This window comes from Pezoporus wallicus, unplaced genomic scaffold (assembly GCF_028554395.1).
Source record: "Pezoporus wallicus isolate ANWC-B61680 ecotype Strahan unplaced genomic scaffold, APGP_CSIRO_Pwel_v1 contig_4816, whole genome shotgun sequence".
Classification (NCBI taxonomy): Eukaryota; Metazoa; Chordata; class Aves; order Psittaciformes; family Psittacidae; genus Pezoporus; species Pezoporus wallicus.
Genome location: NW_026640990.1, coordinates 4535107 through 4558974, shown reverse-complemented (window position 1 = coordinate 4558974; position 23868 = coordinate 4535107). Strand labels below are relative to the sequence as shown.

The 23868-nt window shown below is 41.5% G+C and overlaps 1 long non-coding RNA gene across 1 annotated transcript; it reads right to left on the bottom strand.

Moving 5' to 3' along the window:
* Positions 1-66: 66 nt before the first annotated feature.
* On the bottom strand, positions 67-23477 carry LOC130605799 (uncharacterized). Its single transcript, XR_008973787.1, has 3 exons — positions 22987-23477; positions 16995-17095; positions 67-202 (listed from the first exon to the last, which is right to left on the bottom strand). It is a non-coding gene; the product is annotated as an uncharacterized LOC130605799 (long non-coding RNA).
* Positions 23478-23868: the final 391 nt, after the last annotated feature.

Here is a 23868-nt window from a genome sequence, read left to right as displayed (position 1 = left end):
GGTTTGGGTTGGTTTTCCACATTGCTGAGGTCTCTCTGGTGATGCAATGCAAGGCAGTCAATGTCCTGATGAGGGGATGGAGCCCACAGTGGTGCTGAATTCAACTATACCTCCATGGGAAGGGGTGAGGGAATACCCCCAGTCCCACCCTGTGCAGGGCAGCCAGAAAGCCAGTGGCCATAGTTACTTGGCACAGCAGGACCTGGGGAAACAAAATCAATTGTTTAGGATTGAAATCAACAGGAAAAAGAAATGTGGCTCACATTGTCAATGGTAAAATTCCCACTGCTGCTGTGGGACCAGGATCAGGCCCAGGCTGCACCCCTGCACTTTCCCGAACTAATAAGGGTTTAAAAATGTGGATTTCAAATGGTGGTTTGTTTCTGGCTGACCTGTTTGGCTTGAACTGCTCTGTGTCTTTGACTGTTGGGCTTATTTTTAATCTACTGTATTAGCACACAGATTTAACCACGAATAAAACATTACCAACTTGGACTGTGGTTCCTACTCCTTGATCAGCTGAACCAGTCTGAAGTCCCCCAAACCTACTGCGATCCCCCCACAACATCCGGCTCTCAGACCAAAGCACTCCCTCACAAGCAGTGCTCTTGTGCAGAACTAACAATGATGTGGGGCAGCTAGGGATGAATGGTGGATGGTGTGGGGTGTTTGGGTCAAAGAAACTTCTCACATACATATTTGGGTCAGGTTTTGTCATTCGATGTCAATGGTGGGCTGTGACATTCCGACATTCCTCTGTGCTATTTCCCCCCCTCCCTCCCTTCTATTTGAAGAACTAGATTTTATCTTCCCGTCCCACTCCCTTGCCTTCACCCTGTGCCTATTTTACTAAAGCCTGCCTTTCAGGTCAGTGTGCTGGTAAGAGATTAATTTTGCACTGCGAGAAACACCGAGCAGAGTATTTCAGCTTTGACATACGAGACGTCTGTTATAATATTGCAGTTTTTCTAAATTAAATATTAGGAAAAATTAAACCCAATTGTGGTTCGTATCCCTATGGAAAATATTTCTGTTCAAAACAGTCCCTCCACGCTAAATGACTTAAGTAACTGAAAACACAATAAATATGCAGCAAATTAAAAACCCAGATTATTCAGGTTTTAAGGCTTATAACTAAAAGTGGTTTAATGTTTCATGCCTAATAATAGATTACTCCTATCACATTTCTAACCTTTATTTCTACCAGCTTTGAAGTCCAGCCATATAAAGGCTGTTTGTAGAACCACACGAAAGTTAAAGCAAATATTACTCAGAGTGATTCATATGAACAAGAATTTGCAATGAAGGCAGAGGGTTTTTTGTGTCTGTATCAAAGGAAATGAAATGTTTGCAATATTTTCCAGTTGATAAATGCATTAAAACATTTTAGTTGTGTAGTATGAACATTGCTGACATAAACAGACTTTGACCTGAAACAGATTGCATTAAGCTCTCTGGGGGAGGCAGCATTAAAAGAAATAAAAATAAAATAAATAGAAAAAAAGAAATTCCTAGATTTCAAAATCTGCCACAAGGTCACTGCAGCCCTTAATTAGCTGAATACATTAAGGGAAGGCTAGAACACAGGCTCTGAAAAGAGAGCAAATGTGTGTTTAATCCTCTGTTCTTTGCTTACAGATTACTCTTTCAGAACGAGTAACCTTATTTTCTCTTTAAATATCTATTTACCTTTTTGAGCTTTGCATAGCAAAGCAGGGTTTTCTTCTCCCCTTCTCCCCCCCCCCCCCCCCCCCACTGTTGCAAAAGAAATTAATTTGTTGCTAGTTGCTATGCATTGGCAGGATTTCTGCATAAAGAATGTAAGCCATCTATCTTTGTATTCAAGATATAGTTAATCTGGCAGTTAAAATACTTTGGAAACATTTTGATGACTTATCTGGAAAAGTAGCTTTGCATTTTCAAAGAAAATTCAGAACTGTATTGCGAAGGGAAGATAAAAGATATATGAAGTGTTTGTTCCAAGCGATACTATTCATTTAAAGATCAGAATGTAACCCCACCCAAGCAATTATTGTGGAAAAACAAGACAAAAATTCTCATACAGCTTTCTGACACAGTCTTTATTTGGGAAACAAAATAACTGTATTACAGTTATAGTCTAATGGATTGCAAGCTGTTTTATTAGAGTCAGCTGAATCCTGTTTAGCATAAAAAAAGAACTCTGTTTGCTATCAAGAACACATTTACATTAATATGACTTTGACAAAGTAAAATAAAATCACATTAAGATGATGTAAGTAGATAAGACAATGAAATCTCTGTGAGATAGTTTTGGCTCACCGATTAGAGTCAAGTCCCTACAGGAAAGAAACATATTTTTACACTAAGTATCCACGTGTTTTTAAGTTGTAGAGTAGCCAAAATTAATTCCGTGCTTAAAATATTTCCAGCAAGAGAAAAGAGAAAGTTTATCATTATTATTGTTTTTATTTTTCCCTTGAAAGGTAAAATTTCTGATAAACCACATTTTTATTTGCAATAATACAAACAAGTTTTGTTCTCTGCACTAGCCTGTAATCATCCTGATTATTGCAGGGGACTTTCCAATATAGAGCAGCTGAAAACAAGGTTTTAGATTACATGGTAATTTAGGAATGCATGAAAAGCCAAGCAGTCACCATAATAGAGCACTGCATAAAAACTTCATGGCTTTTACAGCAAAACATAACATATGTTTTGTGATTCATTCAAATGGTTGTTTTTTTTTGTTGTTTTTGTTTTCCTGAAAAATATGTGGAGCTCTAGTATTCATCCTGTATTTAGGGAAACTTACTCGCAAAAAATGATGACGACACCACCACCCCAACTTTGATGTCTCTCTTTTTAGTCTGGTCATTAAAAGAACGGCAGTGATGGATGGTGATAATGCTGTGGATTTTATGAGTAATCAGGCCTTGGCAGCCACTCTATTTCTTTTGCAGTGAAACTTTAATATTCCTTTGGCCGTGTGTAAACTGTTTCTGCTTTTGGAACTACGCTGCACAAGTTACTCACCAAGCATTACAAAACAGTTATTACCCAAAAGTTAGCGCTTAAATTTAACACCTGACAGGCTGAAGTCCACCCCCCCAGCACACAGCTCTCGTGTAACAGCCCTTCTGTGTCCGGGCGCTGCTGCCTCGGGCAGGAGGAGAGCGGAGGAAGGCAGCGGGCTGCTGGCAGGCCCTGGCAGCAGGGATGAGATGGATTCTCCAGCTGCATGCCCAAGCCCTGTGCACAGGACAGAGCACCCCGGGCACCCCTGCTCTCCTCGCCCCCTTTCACATGCTTTTCAGTGAACTTGCTGCAGCAAACACCAGGTGTCTCCACTTAGCTGGGCTACAGCTCCAGAAAGGGGGCTGCGACCAAAGAAAAACCCAACAAAACGGGGTAAATATATTCGGGTTTTTATTTCCATTGCCTCTAATCTGTCTGCTGCAAGACTGCGTGCGCGGGGAAGAGAACGCATGTAAGCGTGGATATCTCGCACCGCGGTCGTATTTTATTTTGTCACTTGATATGCCTCTGTCAGGCGAGGCAGGACTTTCCAGAGTTTGAAATAATCCAAATTCAATCACTTTAAAGCTGCTACAATATGCAAGTCCTGGCAGCCGTTTTAAATTAATGGGACATCAGATGTGCTCTGATCCTCTCAATTTCCTTGGGCAAAAGAAATTCTGCTGCAGTGGTAGCGGGAGGGGAAATACAGGGCTATCAGTAAAATAAATGTCAGCTTTTGTCTGCTGGTAGAAAAACGCATAAAGCAAAAAAAAGAAAAAAAATCCCACATTATTTATTCCTCTGTAATTAAAATGTATTTCTATATGCAGCAAGGATTATCTCAGTGGTTTGGACAAGTAAACACAGCGCAGTCTGATCCACATGAACGGACATTAAACCAAAATAACTGCTTTTCATTCGGTGCTGTACAAATACAGCTAAATATTTTGTTTGGGTCTAGATGTTTATTTTTTGTGCCTGCTGCCCTGTTTATCACTAAAAATGCTAGAATTCCCACCTTGAAAGCCCAGTTCCGTGGCATAGATGGGATTTTGGCAGGAACTGGGGGAAAAAAATCCAAACCAAAAGCTCCATAGCAAGGTGCCAGAGCCCATGAAGATGCACTTGGTTTGGAGTTTACTTAGAAAACGTAAACATTCATTGGGTTTGTCAAAAGGTTTGCAGACTTGAGAACCTTTTGATCAAACCTGGGCTGTGTTTTGAGGAAACCTACACTGGAATATGGTTTTCAAGATGCAATTCAGTAGCTTTGCTTCTGAAACACAAACAAGCCCAAAAATTCAAATGAAGGCTCCGAACCTTGCATAAAAGCACAAGCTCTTATGGTACGTGGTTTTTGGTGATCTGGAGGGTTTACCACCCAGGGCTATGTTTCATAAGTATTTTTCCTGAAACGAAAGTACAATGCAAGCTGTTGGAGTTAAATTGAGGACAAGGCATTTCTTTAATTCTGACTTTTCAGTTATTTGCTTTGTATGAGGAGAGCCTGGCTGCTTCTGTGCTAACTGGGACTCACATTGCCAGACAGTATGTTTTAAGTTATTTTTAAAAATGCTGGGTTTTGAAGGCTCTTAAATCCTTTGATGTAAATGAAAATAAAATCATGGTCTGGAACCTAACAGAGACTTTTAATCTTGATCTTAAAAGCATGAATCATACTACAGCATAGAGTAAAACTATTTTCTGTCCTCTGCACTCACCTTTATACGCACTGATATTTGATATTTATAGGTGGCAGTTAGAGATCTCAGGTAGTCCCAGTGCCTCATGCCAAGCTCTGTACACAGTTACTGCCTTGCCACCTATGCTGAGATTTCTACAGCTTGCCATTTGTCTCATTTAAACATGACATTTCAAGCAAGCCTGATTAAAACAAAGCAAAGCAGAAGCAAAAAGTCTCAAATTCCAGGTGAGTAATGTTAGGGCAACAAACCAGACCAATTATGGCCCTAGAGCAGGAACACCAGGGGCGAGGTTGGGGTGCTGCAATAAAATTGCAGAAAAACTTCTCCCATAGCCACCCTGGAAAACCCAGACATCATTTTCTGCCAGAGCTGGGGCAGAGCCTGAGCCCGAGCCCAGCACAGAGAGAAAGCCCAACTGACTGGCTGCTCCCCTAGGTCCCAGAAGTGCAGCCAGTGCAAGGATGCCAGGTTTCAAATACGGCATGAAGAACAACCAGCTGAAATACATTGATCAGATTTTCATACTGTAAAATTCTGACTTGATGCTAGAAGGAGAGCATCCCCTTACAGATCTGCCAGCACAGGTGTCCCTTCCCCTTGCCTGCCTGGAGCTCAGGTTAGCAGCTGCCAGGATGCTCCCTCTGGATGAGCATTCTGTAGGGACAGCAGGTACCAAAACCCATTGCCTCTTTTAGTGGTTCCCAAAGGTAACAGTGAATTCCACTGAGGATGCTCTCCTCAGACCAAAGTGCTCCTCTGAGATCCTCTGCCAAGCCAACTGCCTGGCAGCTGCAAGGGCACAGCAGGGCTGATGGCACCAGGTATATCTGACATTTCCCTTTGTCCTAGTGGTCATCCCAAGAAGTGTTGAGAAGCTGTACACAGCCTATGAGTGCCCAGTTTATGAACAGACAAGTGTGGTGGGAAGGGGAACCAGGCCCTTGAGGTGCGCCGTGGATGTTGTCAGATGGCTTTTATTCTCCAGGATCCTGGAGTTTTTGTCCCAGAAGAGGAGACTGTGATCAGCAAGAAATGAATTCCAATATTTGTTTACATGTCACACAGTCTCCTCCCATCAAGTATGAAGACTGCTCAGGATGCTTTCCTTCCACCAAGCCACGACAGAAGAAACAAGCAAGACAGAAGTTCATCTCACCTATATGAACCAGACATTGAATCCCCATGTCTGAATCCTTCTAGATTAAAAACTCTCCATTACCTCCACTGGAGTTTTATGAAGAATTTCAAGATTTGTCCCTAAATAAAAAGTACCAAATTAATATAATAGCATGGTGAAGTTTCTATTTACTGCACACAACAGTCAAGATACTCGGACTTACAGCTCCCACTGCAACTGCAATCCAGTTTCCTTGCTCTTACATAATGTGTTTATCTACTATGAATGGAGTTATCTTTAGTCCCTTAAGAAGCACATATAATTTGGCTGTCACAGTTTCCACCACCTTGGAATCTCCTGCCTTTAATTTTGATTAAATACTGTCTATAGCATAACATTAATGGTGTTTCCAACATATGTGGTGACAATGAAATCAACCATTACATACATATTGCACGTATATTTGTAATGTTCAAATACCATTTGTAGAGACAACATCTCAAAGTAACATAAAGAACTGATCTTGCTAAATCTAACAGCCCCAACAGTACTGCCTCCTCTCTGTTTCAGGCTTTGCAGCTGGGCTTTTCACTGTGAAGTAAATTCTCTGGGCCAAGCAGGTGGAGACAGCAGATATGAACCTGCCTCAAGTTCCTTCCCTACCTTTTCTGCCATGAAGACTCCTCCTGTTGCCTGGCCACAGGAAGATGGTGTTCCTCAGGACAGAATGCCTCCTGGCACATGCTGCAGCATCCAACCTGCTGCAGCAGTGCATAAAGGGAGATCACCCAGACGCCCCTTTGCACTGAGCTGTGCCCAGTCCCCAAGGAGAGATTGCTGATGCTGTCTCTGTTTTGTAAGGAAATGAGGCAGGACATTTAGCAGTTGAGAACCGAGGCTTCCTAATTAGCCATCCAGTAGTGCACTGACAGATGGCTGTTTCTATTTTTGCCTCCCTTACTCCAGGCCCATTCATTCAGCATGCTCCTTTTAATTACACAGGATCATGTGCCCAAAAACCTTGTCCGCTTTTTCCCGAGTGCATCAGTTGGTCTAACAGGAGATGATATCTTTTCCTAAAACACCACTTCAGTTTCCCCATTTGTTTTGCAGCATTGAAGACAACCTCCAGTTTGTGCCTGCTTGTACTTGGCAGCTCCCTTGAGCTTCAGGAGACCAAAGGTTTTCACAGAAGAGCAAATATTACCTCTCCCATGCCCCAGAGTCCCCCCACTTCCCACATACCTGCAAGCCAAGCTGGCAAGGAGGAGCATCAGAACACAGCAAAAGGCAAGAAAGATTCAGCACAAGGCAATCTGTATTATCAAAAATTCAAGCAAGGCAGCATCCCATAAAAACCTAATAAGTCTCCCTTTCTCCCTCAAAAGCACAGGTCCTCAATTCAATATACAGTAGGGTCAAAATATATGCATAGGCTTAGCAGCCCAAGAGTGACATGTTGTTTCATTCCTCTTCCTCAGACTCTGTATCATCTTCCTATCCCAAAAGCTTTCCTAAAATCTTGACTGTATTTTCAAACTAAGAATGTCCTAATTTGCAAAATAAAGAAAAATGGGGATGAAAAACAAGACTGACAAAAGCCTGGGGTGGGTGACATCCAGCACAGCTCTGTGGGAACCAAACTGCAAGCTGCCCTCCATGGAAAAGCAAAAACTGGCAGGAGCCCAGCTGAAGGGCTCAGGGCTACCTGAGCAGACCCAACACCACATTTCTGGAAGGATCTCAACCTGGAACTCACTGTTGTTGTGCAACTTACAGGGAATGGCTGTCACCCATTTATGTCCTGTGATCAGTGGCCCTGTGGAAAACCCAGCATCAATAATGAGTAAGTAGCAAATAATGTGCTCTATCTTTCCAGCCCTGGCTACAATGAAGACCATCAAGTGGTACAAATTACTTCACCTTAGTGATGTTGATTTCTATGACCTGGGAATCTAGCCCAGGTTTCATCTGGTTCACAAGGGAAGTAAACCATACAGTATCATGGCATAGTTGACAACGTAGGTAGACCACAATTTCCACACAATTTGGCTGGGGGGGGGGGGGGGGGGGGTAAGGCTATTTGCATTGACAAGATGGCACAAGCACAGCTTACCAAGTGTAGAAAAAAATCCAGCCACAGAGAGGCTTGGTAGGGGCTCTGGCATCAAATTTCTGCAGGACCCCAAGCTTTCTAAAGAGCCTGTGGGAAGCTGGGAAAGCTCGTCTAAGCCATGTTTCTAAGAATACTGAGGGGCAGCTTGACACTCTGTCGAGTGCTGGAGGTTGCACTGGACATGCACGCTCAGCCACAACACCATTAGGGTTTTGCTCATCTGGCACCTCTTCCTAATTTACTTAATTTCTATTAATACCATAATGTTTCTGCTTTGAGCCTTTATCAGATGCTGCCATGTGTTACACAAAGCCAAACTTTGGAAGGAGGCTTTGGAAAGAAGTCATTTAAGGGGGCATTAAAAAACGCCAGAGCCCTGGGAAGGGTGGCTGCCAAGCGAGGGGTGGCCGCTGTAACTGTAAAAAGGCAACTGGGTTGGTTTTCTGCAGGCCTAGGCCAGTGCTCTCCTGCCTGGCAAGGCCCAGCAGGTGCCTGGGGGTCTGTGGAACATACTGGAAAGTCTATGAAGGCTAACGGGGAAAAGACTAACCTTGCTGACAGCAGCTTTCCACACCTGGCTCTGAACCTCTGTTGGAAAATGGAGGCAGGGATCTGCAAATCAGGAGAGGTTGAAAACCACAGCATAAGCATGTCCCAGCTCTGTCTCTGGGGTAGCCAGTAATTGTGTCTGATAATTACTTCTGAAATAAACTGCTCAGTTACTGTGATCAGTAAACACAGGCAGAGGGTGGAGGTTAGCACTTTCTGTCCTTTGCCTTCATCTGTGACCCAGTGACATGTTTGTCATGGCTTGGCTGGAGGACATACGGAGCTCCTGAGAAACGGCTTCCAGAAAAAACCTGTACACACGGTATCTGAACAGTACCAATCAACAGTTTCATTGGTTAAAACTAAGAGCTCAAATACAAGTAGCAGATGAGAAGAACACAGCTGTTGATGCTGACATGCTTCTGGCCTTGTGGAATGATGATGAACAGCTGGAAACGCACGTGACACACTGGGGAATAGGGATGAAGTGAAGAATTTCAGGCTCACTGGAACATCACAAATGAAAAAGCAATCAAGCGAGGATTCTGAATTCTTCCTTTGAAAATCATCTGTAGATCTTTCACTGCTTCATACTAGAATGGGCTTCAGTCCCCTGGCTCTGGGAAGACACACGATAGGGCTGCAGGCTTCCAGGTTGGCCAGGCCCACTCAGGCATCCTGAAAACCTCCCAGTACAGGAAAAAAACATTTAAGGTGGATGAATATCTTCGGGGAGAAGAGAAACCCCATTTCTCTGTTTGTGGCTGAATGAAGATCTAGGCTGGGTTCACAGCAGAAAATCTCCCTTCTTGAAGGAGGCTATTTTTTTCCCTCTGAATCATGAGACAGTTAGTGAGTTCTCTGTGCAGAGCACGCTGCTCCCTACACATTTCCAAGGCCAGGTGTGGATCTGTCAGCTCCAGGACTTATCTTCAAGCTACTCCCCAGGGGAGCCAGTTACTGAAGCATTGGAAGCCCTGTCTAGAGCTACCTTAAAACTAAAGGGAGCTTGTCTGTATTTCAATGGCATCTGGTATTGTACTCCGCCATAAGCTTTAATTGTTCCTGTTCTGGAGAAAGCCTTTGTTCAATACAACTTCATGATGACATCATCCAAGACTGTGCAAAAAAAGCACAGCCTGGAGTAGTCAGGCATGTGATGATGTATAAATAGCACTGACAGAACAATATTATAAACTCTATTGGTACAGCTGAGATAAAACTAGCAAGTTGCTGATTCATCTATGATATCAGCTAGAGGGATGGCATGAGGCTCAGCTACAATAAACCTTCTCAGCTAAAAGCATATTACTTCACCATGAATCAGCTGCTCATCTCTTTCATTCTTTTCAGAAAAGCACCTGTCTCTTCCTGCTTTGATCCTCCATTACCAAACACATGAAATATAGGGCCTGGGTTTTATTTCTTCTTCCCCTACACTGAAATACATTGCAGTCAGAGATTTCTCTTAAGGCTTTATATACACGTAGGAAAAGCAGAAGCATTCCTAAAACTGTTTGCCAAGTGCTTGGTAGTAGTGAGGTTTATGTTATTGTTCCTTGCTATGTTTCTACCTTGCCTGCCTCTAGAAAAACAAACAAGGGACCATTATTTCAATAAACCTGAAATACTGAACCATACTTCCAACATCTCTGAATCTGTAATGACTAGGTCATTTTATGGCTTTCAGTAAGATACATGCAAAGTCAAATGCACGGCCACATACAATATGCTTTTCAGAGAGACAAAATGAAACTTAAACACCAAACCTAGAAATACAAGAATTAAAGGAAAAAAAGGAAGCCAAAAGACAGGTGACTTGCTCCTTGGAACACATCAGCAGTGATTACTTCTCTTGTGTCTTGCATGGCCCACAGTTTATGCTCTTGTTTGATTTAACTTTTAAACTATCTGGACTGTAACATCAGCCACATTGATGCTAAGCCCCCTCTTCACAGGAAGATGCTGGAGGAGAGTACAGGGCCTACAGTACCAAGAACTAGTGCCAGAGCTGCAAATACACGGGCAGCTGTTCTTGGGAAGCAGTCTCAGACTGCTGCCTGTCTGCTTCCGGAACACGCATCACAGCAACCACAAGCTGCCCAGTGCAGGATGCTAACTGGCTGCAGCCACAGATAAATAGGCAGTTCCAGGAATCCCTCTATTGTGGCAAATTCTCCCCCACAACACAACCATCATATTTTTAGACACAGTTAAAAGAGTTGAATGTTTAACTTTCAGTTTTTAACACTAAATTGATATGGCAAAGGGAAGCATAGATAATAAATGGCAACTTGTAAACAGGCAAATTATGAGGTTTCTATCCCTTCATGTTGGACAAGCTCTTCTGTAACCAGCACAATACTTCTCAGTGCAATGACTTGGGCTAATGAGTAGAGGCAGGACACTCACAGCCTGCTCCATCACCTCTTGCATGACTGTCTGGCCTCCACAAAGCGTTCTATTGCTTGTGCATCACCTTGTGATCAATGCATAATGATGACAAATATCTCTAGCAGCGCAGAAGACAACAGGTGACCCTCTCTTTGTGAATACCTTCCTGCTGGATCTCAATGTACAGTGGGTGACAGAAATAAGCTCTAACAAACGCAGTTGCCTCGCAATTTAATACCTATGATTCCACTTACTGGTAACCTACTAAGTTTCTGTGTGCCAGCAACTTAAGTCCACATTCTGTTCCCCAACAGCATGATCTTACACTGTGATCATCATTCACATGAGCGTTAACTAAATGGACATACCAGACTCATTAGAACAGTCTGCTTTGTACAAGTAAAGAGCTTTATCTACTGACTGCATCTTGGTTTGCATGAAAGCTAAGTTGCTTGTTTAGGACCATTAAAATGAGCAAGTCTTATACAATTAGGGAACTTTATATTAATTTTTAAAACTTGCAGATGTTGCAACCTACACATGTACATATGGGAGTAGCACCAAATGTTGTGATGACAGAAAAAAGTTACATTGGCTGGATTTTAAAATCAAGGAAGCAGGAAAAAAGAAAAATCTCACCCTACCACTATCAAGGCATTACACGTACCTAGTTTTGCACACATCTTTTAGTTAGCAGCTTTGCATTTATGATAGTGAGTTAATCAGCTAATTTTTTTATGAGCACAAAACCAATAAAATACTGTGGGGGAAAGGGGGAGTGGGAGAAGGGGCAGTGGCAACAAAAAGCCCTTATTTGCTTATGACATATTTTTTTATTCACTAAATCCTTCTTGCTATGCCCAGAGAAGACCTTTGCTGCATTGGAAGTTTCAGAGAGCAGTGCCAGGAGTAATCCTACATATCTGCCACTTGTGTCAACATAGAATCATAGAATAGTTAGGGTTGGAAAGGACCTTAAGATCATCTAGTTCCAACCCACCTGCCATGGGCAGGGACATCTCACACTAAAGCATGCCACCCAAGGCTTTGTCCAACCTGGCCTTGAACACTGCCAGGGATGGAGCATTCCAACCTCCTCTGGTGTGAGCAGTGGTGGGCAGAGCATTCTTTAGGATGTCACTTTGACACCTCTCAAAGAATTTGCAGCTCTAGCATTATTTTGGCTGGGGTTGCTATTCAATCAACATGCCAAGGTGCTTTGCAGAGGACACTGAAGTGGCTCTCAATGTTCTACATAAACAAGATGTTTTGTATTATCAATATCTCCTTTGTATTCCAATTGTATGTCAGTACTGGTAGAACCTACTGATGCTAAGACCAGCTTCAGCTTTTGAAGTTTGGGACAATAACAAAATAACCTGCTATTTGTTTATGTTAGTAATAAAATCTGCCAGCAATGATGATTTGATTGTCGCCTTAACAAGAAGCCTAGCCAAAGGAAACCTTGTCAATAAACAGGAGATGAAGGAAGTGGATGGGTTGGCTGTGGATTTTCTAAATCTAGTCCAAGAAGCTGGTAGTTATGCTTAAAGTCTTAAATTTTATTTTGGACCCCATCTTTCCAAAAGATTCCTTGGGGGACAAAGAGAAATTGTAGCATTTGCCACTTCTTAGGATAAAAGTTTTGAGAAATGAAGCAGAGCCAAATTCTATAATTCCTGTTTTCCTGAATCCATCAGAAGCAGCCAAGAAGCAAGGACGGAAGCACTGCCCCAGCATGGCAGGCTCTCCTAATTGCCATCTTCCTTGGGCATCCCATCCTCTTTCTCCACCTGCCCTGCCTCTATTCCTTCTGCCACATGGTCAGCCATAGGGTTTATCCTGGGCCTTGGGGCTGGGGGAATGGGTGCCCTTGTATTGCACTTTAATCCATCTGGGGGACTGCAGCTGCATGTACATAATAACCAGATAGTTTGTTGAGTTTATATATATACATATATATATGCTATGTTCTCGCTCTCTACTTTTTTCTATATATAACATAGCAATGCCACTACAACTATAGGCATGCTACATGGGAACATATCTTTCCTATGTAATCAGTCCTTAGGCATCAGTGTTGCCTAAGTGAGGTGGAAAGAAGCTGGTTTATAGTGCACTCCTAAGCAGACAATTTCAACTTTTGGCATCTCTTCCCCAATATCTCCACCACTGGTGAACATGTGAATGTAATGTTGGCTCACCACAGTCTGGCGCAATGGATTTTACAATAGAGCATTTTGATAACACCATAGACTTGCATGTGAGTAAGACTTCCAATACAGCAGCACAATTTATTCCCACTTCCAGTGTAATGGAGTCTTCCTGATTATTTTCACAGCACTGTACAAGATTTTTTGTGTTGTTTTTTTTTTTTTCCCCTGTTGCACAAAAGGAAAAAAGCTCCTAATATGTTCCTGAAATTCCTTGTGAAGCTAATGTGACTTGCTCTATCAGCAAGAGAATGATACTAGAATGAACGAAAGTCAATATTTTTTCTCAAAGTTTCTTAATATTCAGTCCTCATATGGTGTAGGGGATTAAACTCTCAATTACACAAAGGCAAATACACAGAAATCTGTCAAAGTTAATAGAGTTATTCTCGACACCTGAGTAATTTGTCCCTTGGTATGATTCATTCTCCACAATCCACACTGAATGTCCATAATGACTGCTTCTATTCACTTACATTTTTAGCTCTGTTATAATTCTATTTTTTTCCATGTTTCACAAATTGCTGGAGTCAGTTTCTTTCAGATGATGCTGTTTCCCCAACTTGGCTTCCCTATGAATAACCTCCATCATCACTATGCTACTTTTGCTTGAATGTTTCATTTTTAACAATAAACATCTATCCCAGATGCCTTATTTTCAGCTTCATTAAATGTTTTACTAGTTCATATTGAGTCATGTCAATATTTACCTTGGACACGATTCCATATCCTTTAGTTTCTAATACCAGAATTCTCCAGACAAGCTTATTGTTCCTGGCTTGACTTCTCCAAGTCACAGCTTAAAAATTTTTGACATACTAAGTAAGATGCAAATTCACCCAACTATTTGCTTTGCTGAGTGCTGCCAGTTATGTCTATTCCAAACATCTCTGAACTGATTTACTTCAATTTCTGTGTGCACATGGCCCCCAAACCTGTAACCAGTTACTCTGAGATAATTTCAAAGCCATTTGATAACAGCAATTAGCAGAAGAGAAAGCAGAAATCAGATATCAACTTTCTGGGTGTAGTACCACAACAGATCATTTCTACTGACCTTTTGCATCATAGAGAAAGGGTGTCAGGAAACCAGGAGGGATTGAGGGATTTCCACCCCCTGCACCTTCATGCTGGTCCTCACTGCACAGCCCCGGGTACTTTTCTGAGAGATAGGACTGCATTTCTTCACCCGAGCTCTCTCCCCTGCTCCTGACCAGAAGGGCTGACTTTTTCCAAGCCATGCACATCATGGAAGTCATTCTGCTGCTTCTTGTACTAAGCTGTGTACTGAGCAGGTCTGAAGAAAAATAGTGAGAACCAGCAGGATACCATGTTTACTGGACAGGACGACAGCAGCAGAATGTAAAGGTGGGTGGAACAGATTCTGCCCCTTTGGCAGCTGCATAAGAGCAACCTCTGTCTTTGACAAGAAGTTGGCAAGAACTAGAGTATGGTAATGACAAGATGTGTAAAGGAAAAAAAGCCATGGGCATGGAGAGGAGTAGCATGGGTGTCAGGGGATGGTTTTTGGGGGAGTGGACAGCCAGTCTCTCTGTGGGACCCCAGTGTAAGGGATATCTGAAACAGCTCAGTGTGCTCATCCCCAAGTAGTCCGGACTTGTTGACCACAGAGCCATCTGCATCCAGGATGCTCCTCATTGCTGTAACATGCTTGCTTGAGCAAAGTTGCTCTAAAAACGTACAAGACAATGGGAAACAAAAGTTTGAGAAGTGGAATTTTCTCAATAATTTTCTCAATCTTTATACTGAGTTTACTTCAGGTCCTTTTTCAAAGCAGTAGCACAAAAAATGTAGTGTGACGTTTGATATATTTTTATTTTATATTCATGTACTGCACTGGAATAAAACATTTTGAATTTTATATTGGATATAAAAAAGCAAAGGTGTCAAGCTGTGAAAGTGCTTTGAAAATAACAAAGGACTTTATGTGGGATTGTTTGAGGTCATTTTATCTGTTGTTCCTGACAGTATTTAAATGCCTCCTTTCAGTCTGAAATGCCTTTGGTTGTCATTCACTGAAATCAGTGGTGGAGACTAGCAAGGCAGCTGGGCACATACCATAAGGGGTTACATGGGGAAAGATTTTGAGATCTCCAAAGCAAGTATTATACCTCTGCTGTGCACCTATGTTTCACAAGAGGTGTCAATTTGGACTAAAGGAGTAAGCCACCTTCTTTTGAGAGAGGAAACAATTTCACATCATGCTGACTTCCCCAAGCAAACTAGTTTTAGGAGCAGGTCAAGGAGATGGCTTTAGCTCTCAACCCAGGTGTGCAACAGTTCTCAGATGAAATCCAGGGTATTAATATGAGTTCACACTGCAACAATTTCAGTGATGGCCACATATGCAGATACATGGGGCTAGTTCTGAAATACCTTGCTTAGATGCTTTAGCAACAGCAGCGCAAGTAAATAATTTGTGTATTTAGCTCACATGCTATTGCTAACATCCCAGAAAGACTCCATCGGCACAGTGTAATGAAGCTAATATTTCTGCGCACCCTAGACCGCATTACAGCTTATAGACAGTTCCCCTCTGCTTTGACCCAGAAGGGCTGTACTGCCAAGAGGACAACAGAGGCTTTATTTGTTTTTGAAAGAACTTGCTCACCTCTAAAGCAGAGGTGGTTGTTCTCCTTTTTCGTCTAAGCCAGAATCAGAAACAGTTTGAAACTGGGATATTCAAATTCCCTTCTCTGCCTTATGTTCCCCTGCACGTATACTCCAGTGAAAAAAAGCAGCTTGGTACGGGAAGGGAGATGACACAGGATGCGGGACCACTGTCTCCCACAAACATATGCGGCCAAAAGATAAAAGGGAATGGTTGAATACTAGATTAAATGCAAGTTTCATGTAAATGATCACTTACAGAGACCTAATAAACGATTCTGTGCAATGCACTGTCAGAGATTTTTCTCTTCCATTTTTGTTTTGCATGTGTATTTAGGAGCTTCTCCCCCTTGGAGGATAATGTTCAGGTTTTAAAATTTATATTAATCTGTCATTACATTCATCTGTCACTCTGTGAAAGGGCTTCTTTTTTAATAAAGTGTCCTTTTTTCTTTTTAATGTGTTTCATATCAGAATGGAGTATTTAGAATAAGCCCTTTCAACAGCAGTACTTCACAGGGTGGGATAACATGCAGGAAGATTGCTTTTTGTGTAGTATGATCTCTTTCAACCCAAACAACTAATCAAAGTTTTACAGGTTTTGTATTTGCCCTGGTGGGGAACTGGCAAGGGTCTTCACTGCAAATCTCTGCTTCCAGTGCACAGGACTCAACTAGAGACAGTGGCTTTGCTGACAGATGCCCAACAGTTCTTTCAGGCAGGACTTGTACTTTACCCACTCTCACCTCCTGGTCTGGTGCAGTTCTGAAAATCCCTCTGTGAGGTTCAGCCTGTGCAGAGGGTGCCCATGAAATCCTCGTGTTTCTTGTTGCTGTCATACAGTTTTACAGGCTAACTGCTTGCCGAGGGTCTCACTGGAGTCTACAGCTGAGCCCCTGTGACCACAGAGGACACCTTTCACTCTGCTGCTTCAATGCTTCTTTTTCTGAGCTTGCTTTACCTTGTGACCTAACTAAAAATGGCATCATATTACTGTGTCACGATCGGTGTGTTCACTTCCGCTCATTCACTCTCTGCTGGTATACTTTCAATTATTCTTTCCCTGAATTGTTTTTGTTTTCTATTTTTTTTCTTCCCATCAAAATACCTGGAAGAATTCCAGTACCTTTTTCCTGATGCTAAATATGAGCATTTTATTTGCTAATGTCCACTTGAATTTGATCTTGAACAGCATAATATTACACACAGTATTTCACATAGGGCCCATGATATTAGTGCCAACTGCAAGATAGGGATGATAGTCCCACCTGTTTGAGTTCTGATTTCTCCTCAGCTCTGGGAATTTCCATTTCACTTGTCTTTATTCCCACCAGCCATCCTGCATTTGGCCATATGATCGCTTTCCTTCCTGGAACATGAAACAGAGAGGACAGTCATTCAGCCTGCAGGTCATATACCTAGATTATCTTTCATCACTAGGCAGCTTTGCTGACACCAATCTGATTTCTTCTTTTAGAACAAGGGGAAAACCCTTCATGAAAAGACAGAAGATGCAAGGATGCTCCTAATTACTCAGTGAAAAAAGGTTCAAGGCTCAAATCTTATTATCAGCCTCTATAGTGGAAATACAGTGACTCCAGTATAAGCAGAGGAAGCACAATGGTGTAGCTGAGATCCAGATCAAGATAAAGGTTTTGGAATATGCTGCTCTGAGTTGCCTTTTTTCTTATATTTATACACATATATTTTATTACAGACATCTCATCTCCTGCTTTATGAGTTATTTTGAAGGTTTACTGAATCTGAGAAAGTAGAGCAGGAGTTCAGATTATGAACTTTGACTGCTCATGGTTTATTCAATATTTTTAATAAAGTTTGAAAAGATTCCCTTCCATCAAAGAATGTCCCCTTTGATTAATCAATTGAATTTCGTATTTTCTCCATGAAGAATACAAAGCAGCATACCCCTTTGCCAGTTGTTTACAGGCAGCTTTGCAGCACACAATGGAACAATTATTTTCTAAGTAAAAAAGCTGTGATCAGAAATGTTAATAAACCACTTAATAATATAGCATCTTTTTCTTCTATTAAAAAAACACACAATAAAGACATACAAAGCCATTTTTCATATAATCTGCATACTTTCCAAATTGCATATTCAGGGAAACAAGAATTGTCTCAAATGGCCTTCTTCACATTTACATCTGTAACAGCTGCAGTAGCAGTTCTGTCAGGTTTGATTTTATTCAGTGTTGCAGGATCAACATAAAATCTAGGCTGAAAATTAAAGGGAGTAAATGTCCCCCTGACAGTCAAGAGAATGATTTTGGTCCAAGAGTATTTCTGGCCACAACTCACTTTCAAAAGCAGCTTTGTCATTTGTGCCTGGCCTAGTCCCAATAAGTGCTATTATGATTTGTTACATTTTCTATAGAACCAGGAAACCACTTATTAGCCCCATGGTATTGTATTGAGCTTCAATTATGTAACAGTCATTATTCTGCTGAATATCCAAAGCTTTGTAAGAAAGTTTTAGTTCTGGAAAGAAACGTACAAGGTTCTCAAATGATTTTGAGAAAGATCAATCTCCCCCTTTTTTTGCTAGTTGAAAGAGGAAAGGTCCCTTCTTGATATAAATCATGAATAATGTGAATAGACTTTTTTCTAAAGAAAAACTCCTTTTTCTTTGAAAGCCATTGATAGCTTGGGATTCAAGCAGAAAGGAATAAAAGAAGAAATAATAGTTTCTTCCTAGAAGAGAACATGATAGGTATGCGTCCAAATTAGCGAGATTTTAATTTAATTATAACCCAGGAGTGTGCGTGCATGTGTGATTTGCCTGCTTATAAGCGAGGAATGAGGGTCTCTCTCACATGGAGTGTGGAAGAGGAGGGGGCAGGTCTTCAACTGGTGTTAAGCCTTGCTAGGGGCCCCTTCATGCTGTTCTTGCAAAGATGATGCAAGGATGCAACCCACAGTCCTGTGTGCTTATTTAGCTGCCCTTTATGGTTCAACAACACAAACTGTTGATACCTAATCAAATCTCAGTGCCCTCCCATTTCCAACTGGTCTGAGCCATCTGCACCTCCCAGACTTGACAATAAATTAACTACCATAAAGTAACTAGGTAACTGGTTACCTGACATCATCCTCTTTCTATCATCCTTTAGTGTTCGAAAAAAAACCCACAACCCCAAAACACATATTTTTAAAAAGCACTGACATAAAAATAAAAATTCATCAGCTCCAAGCAATTCTGCCCTTCAGAAGTCATTTTACATGATTGAAGGCTTCAGCTTCCAGTTCTCAGAGGCTTCTCCAGTTCTCAGTCAGGTGTGAATTTTTCTCTGCTCTTTCAACAGCCAGACAGGGCAGTTCCTGTAACCAGGTAAGAGTCAGTCCAGCTGCTGGCTCTGGGTTTTGTTTTTAGTTGAAACTGAAATGCACCACACACACAATGCACATACAACACATACATGCAACAGCTGCTCTGCCTTAGAGTAGCAGGACTCCCTGGTATTCTTAGGAAATGGAAAAGCAATGTTCCCAAGGCTGTCAGGTACCCAAAATGATATTTCTTTAACGTATGATCAGTTCAACTGGTATTTTAGTAAAATGACTCTAGCTTTATGCCAGCTGAAGAGAAAGTAGAAAGCAAATCAATAACCTTGGGTTTTTTTCAGATAGACTTCAGTATTTCAAAAATGCACAGCCAATGGAAATCTGCTGCCAAGGTTGCACCCATATTACAAACCCAAACAATTCAAACACCGCTGCTACAACTCGGTGTAACTACAGCCGTTGCATAGCAAGCATATGTATGCTTGAGTGCATGTTTTGCCCTCTGTGAGGACAAGCAAGAAGAAAGCAAGTGATACTACATTTTGACTACAACCATGTCATACCCTGGTTATTTTTGCAGTATAAATGAGTTATATATAGGTCAAATGCATTTGCATTTCATTCACTAATTCTACTCAGAGCACCATTCAAGCTCCCTTACTTTTCGCAGTAACAGGAAAGAGTTTGGATACCCAGTATATGCTAAAAAAAAAAAGTGAATTGAAGTAGAATGCATTTGCAAGTTGCACATTTATTGGATCAAGTGAAACAAGGCATCGAGCCAGAATCTGATCTTGTTTGCCACTATGCAAACGATGAGTAAGTCTGCTAGGGTCAACAGAGCAGCAGTGGAGTCACATGAGTCACAGCACACTGCTCTTCGGAAAGATTGCTCTGTGGCTAAATATACTATTACAGTTGCTTCAAGAAAAGCTCTGCATCAAGTTCTAATAAATGCTGGCAGTGATAAAGCCTAAAGGATGAACAGGAATTAACAAGTGGCCTTAAAATCTTATTGAAGAGAATGGAAGTTTTGTCTGCACAAGAACTGAAGAAACAGAACTTTGGTAATGACCTAATTTTTCCACCACCCACATTTAGCCACCTTGGTGGGGGGGTATGGGGGTGGAGCAGAAAAGGAAACAGATTTTTTTTTTCAGGATCCAAGTGCAGAAAATACTAAACTCAATAGATTAAGTTTGCACAAGTTACCCCTCAAATATGTGATAACTGAGTTAGTTTCACTATCATTTTAATCAGGCTTGTCCCAGTAAACAATGCCTTGCTCCTCTCAGGGAATGCATTAAACAAACCCACTGTTATCAGTGAATGGGAACAGCCACACCAACACCAACACAGCACTCTATCCCAGTGATGCAGCAAAATGATAATTACAATAAATACCCTTCATATCTCCACCTGGTACACACAGTGCTGAATTTGGAAAAATGAGAAACCGTAAAAGAGAAGGAAGCCCTTTGGTCTTTTCTTTTTTTCAGTGGGATCATAATTTAGTGCTGTTACAACAATAGTTTTAGGTAACTAAAACTGCTTGTCAAATGTAGGTTTGCATTTTTTATCAGAGCACTGAATTAAGAGATTTCATAATTCCTTGTGAATTGCTCTCCTACCTAGTCTTTCCACTGGAAACCTGACTAAATGAGTATTATTTCTTCTTAAGTGGTTTTACAGGTCGTTTATCTTAGATTTATGAGTATCAACCTACTTTAGAAGGTATTAGATAGCTTTAACATTTGACACGTATTCTCTAAATCATTTACAGTGCTCTCCATTTGCACTAGACGATCAGTAATCTTCTCAATATTAGGTTTTATTGACAATGCACCATATAGAGTACTTATTATATGTAATGATTTAAGATAGGTGCAAGATTTGGAACTAATAAATCCAAAAGCTCATTTTTGATTGTTGACACAGAGCTGAGAAATAATGTGCATCTGTCTAAATCACACTGTTTCTCAACAACGTAACACACATACATGTTTAATCTGTTAGGAGCGCAGTGCAGAGATGTGCAAACAGATCCTAACTCTTGCATTGAGCTTGATGCTTAAAGCTCTGCATTTACTCAGAGTAAACCACCAGTGGGTGTGAGACTCCTCTATCTCATGGAAGTGCCTGCATCTGCCTTACACCATGTGGCAGGTGCAGGGGACTCAGCCCAGGTCTTCTGGTTCCTCAGCGCTGGTTCATGCCCAGCTCCACCTGGCTCATTGCAGGCTACTGCTGCTACTGTCCAAGCCAACAGGCTCAAGCAACTCAAACATGACTCTCTTACACTTGAGTCACACTTGAGATCAAGAAGCATTTTGCCTGAGTAGGCAGGTAGTAAAATTCAGATTAAAGGCTTAAAAATTACCCCCATAATTTATATTTGGAGACAATATCAAAAGCTGTCATATGTAACTAAGACAAACCTTCATGTAGCCCTACACAATAATAATTTCACAGAAATATTGGCATTGATAGTAATTGAATTCAGTTGAATAATTGATTTGACTTCTTTAATAGAAGATCAGCCCCCGTATGTATATTACTCACAGAAAACTGTAGTAAAAGAAAAAAAAATTAAAGCAAGAGTCCTTGGTAGCAAATGAACATCTCTCCACTGAGTTCTATAGAATTAAACTCTCATCTGCAACCCGTAATCCAAAGGTGTGTCTTTGAAATGCAGTCAGAGAGATCTGTGTCAGCCCTGCTTTTACAGTATGTCATTGGAAATGCTTTCTGGGGCATAGGAGCTGCATGAACTGGCAATTTGTTAAGTTGAAATGGGACATTTCAGAAGAAGGCTAGAGTGATCTCAGACCAAAACAAACACAAAATCTGAATCCTGCTTTTATCCCAGCAGCCACCTGGCAAGAAAACTCCAGTGAAAAATTGACGTTAGTGGCAAAATTGTCCTGTGACAATTATACATGACTCTAATAGCAGGGAAGCACAGGAAAGAGGCAGCCTCTTCTCACCTTGATCATTTAGAAAAACAATCCCAAACCCCTTACTCAGGCTACAGGTGTGGCAGGCTCACTCAGCTGCCTACAAATGATTTAGTAGCAGACAACTGATGTTACTGAACATTCAGAACTCCAAATTCCAATCAAAATAAAACACCTTTCAAAGCAGCAGAGTGAACATCACTGTTACCTTGTCTTACTTTGGTAAGGGCGGGCACAGATTTGCTGGAGTAAGGCAATGGAGGAGCTAAAAAAAACACAACAAATCCTCCCAAATTAGGGCTCCCTGGCGCCATATGCACACCTCTGGCCTTTACATGAGGGAATGCCTGCAGACCCCCAACCTAACAGCACATTAGCAGGCACTTTACTAACCTGCTGTGAAATAGCAGAAATATCACAAGCTCCATTTTTCCTATTAGTGGAGCTATCTGCCTTCTGCAGTGTGGTATCTACATTTTTGTAAGCTTGTTTCATTCACTTAGTTCCTAAATCAGCAAAATTTAGCTATCTTCAACATCTCTCTGTGCTAAGTGAAGTTTCGTTTACTACTGTGAAGAAGGGAGGAGGTCAAGAAAGCTTGGGAAAAATTGTTAGTATGATCTGTAATATGAATTTGGCAGAAAAGGAATTGAGAACATTTCTTTGGAAAACAATCAAAGGGCAAAGTTTTCCTCTTGGAGCTGCATGGTAATTTATGACTTAACACTCCAAAGAAACTTGCTACTCCGATGATTACAATAGCAAAATATTCACTGTCTGCCTGACAAAGACGGTCATTTTTTCTCCCTTCGTCAGTATCTTGCTATTCAGTCAGGGCCACATGTGTGTCCCTCAACATGTAGATAAAGGTTGAATGATGCATCTCTGCTCAGGAGCATGCACGTTAAATATGGCACAAAATGACATGACAAAAAGTAACAGGGCTGGTGGCAGAAGTGTAGGCTCAGTGTTGCAGAGCATGATGCATGCTTTCTCTTACCTGGATCCCCGCACCTCCTGGCATACATGAAAGGTCAGTGTCTTCATGGTTAACCACTTACACCACCTCAACACACACAGGCTACCAATAAAACTGAGGATCCCGAGAGCCTTGGAGATGAGGAATCTTCAGCCTCCTGTATCCATTCCAGCTGGGGTCCATCAGCAACACAGTATTAAAGTGTGGAACTTACTGCCATCAAACAGTATGGTAGCCAGGAGTACAGCTGAGTTCAAAATAGGACAAATTCATGGAGAAGGTGCCCTTTGATTTCAAGCTACTGTTGGGTCTGGGTGCACAGTCTGGCTCCACAAGTTTCTAAAGTACTTATCAGTGGAAGTGTATGCCTTCATGCAGTGAATCACCCTGAGGGTTCTCTGTTCCTATACTGTTCCCTAAGCATCTCCCTTAGCCAATGCTAAAGCAAAGACCCTGGGACACTGGCTCTGTCCAGTCACATTTCCTATGCTATAACCAATATAACAATAAGAATAGACAAAAAAAATTGTCTTGAGGTTAAAAGATGTAAGATTCAAATTTTAAGAACATGTTGTATAAGAGATCTTCAGAAAGGGTTAAAAAGAGCTAAATGAAAACTTAAATATTCACATAGACCAACTCAGGGGAGGAAGGCAAAATCCTGAGGCCTTTTTTGCAGTCACTGAAGGAACTGGCTTATCTAGCTGGTGCTTCAGAGCACACTGCAGAGGCTTCCACCATGAATCACCATCCATATCAGCATCCCAAACTGATACAGCTCCAGTAGCTTTTTCCAGCAGAGTACCATACCCAATTTAGGTGAATAGCTTTTATGGATCATTCTTTCTTGTAGCCTCTAAACAATTTCCTCCTCTAGGCCACAGGACTTCCCTCTAACTCCCC